The following is a 1,276-nucleotide window of genomic DNA, read 5'->3' on the forward strand; positions in this document are numbered from 1 at the left end:
GAATATATATATATACAGTCTAGAGTTACGAAAATTTTCCATTTTTCTTACACTTTTTTTATTCTTACTACACAATAACACACACAATAACTAACTAATCCAAACAATATATTGGTAAATAAGAAAGTGGTAAAAGTTCGAAGACGACGAAGACGAATCTTAAATACCAATTACCTTAAATTTCTTTTCCCTCTTCTCTTCTCATCTCTTCTCTTCCCCTCTATTTTCTTTTTTTTTTGTCGTTTCTCCTTTCTTAATTACGGGTAAAAAATGAAAAGGCCTTTTCCATTGAAATTTTATAACGCTTTATTAGATGTTTAAACCTAATATTAAACGCACAATATTTGCGAGGAAGGATGTACAGTTTGTCTTGACTCGGCTTACTTGGCCCCTTTATAATTCGGACGACTGAAACTAAATTAAAAACATATTTGTTAAAGTTAATTTTTTTTTTTTTTGGTGTTGTTGTTGTATTATTATTAACTCTCGCCAGGAATGTAATCACGAACTTATAAGCGGCAATATCATTTTACATTCTCGCTTGTATGTACGTCTACAGATTGCAATTATAAAATCCTTATATATCTTTTATCGTTTGATGGTGCGTGCACAACTGATATAAATCATGCAAAAATTATCTTTTGAAGATAATGCTATAGTCTCTGTTTCTCTTTCTCTCCCTCTCTCTCTTTTATACAGGTTTCAATTATATAATTAATATAGTCTACGTTTATTATTATATTATAGGATAACTACTTATGATATATACAAAACTAAATACATAAATAATATATATATATATATATATATATATATATATATATGTATAAATGTCAGTAGTAAAGATATCCCTTAGAGAAAACTCACCAAATTCAATTGCATTTAATTTTTTTATTATTCCAAAGTAATTTTTATCAGTTTATTTTGAAGCTCTTAGGATTTTATATAAAAAAAAAAAATTAAATCAAAAAAACAAAAATAAAAAGTAAAAAAAAAAAAATTGCAATAGAAAGTGAAAAGAATTTTAATCAAAGAAAAATTTTCTTTTCTCAATTTTGAAGTCCCCAAATTTACATGTGTCGACTTACCCTTCCCACGAACCCTACGTGCTATTTTTCTAATACTCTTTTCTTATCATTTAAATGTGATAATCCAATCCATTGGCCAAATCTAAAAAACATGTATGCTCCTAAAAGCAAAACCATAATCTGAAGTTCGCATAAGTCATCAAAAAAAAAAAAAAAAAAAAATGTAGTAAATTAAAAAATTTAAATAT

The sequence above is a fragment of the Glossina fuscipes genome, unplaced genomic scaffold (assembly GCF_014805625.2).
Source record: "Glossina fuscipes isolate IAEA_lab_2018 unplaced genomic scaffold, Yale_Gfus_2 114780, whole genome shotgun sequence".
Lineage (NCBI taxonomy): Eukaryota > Metazoa > Arthropoda > Insecta > Diptera > Glossinidae > Glossina > Glossina fuscipes.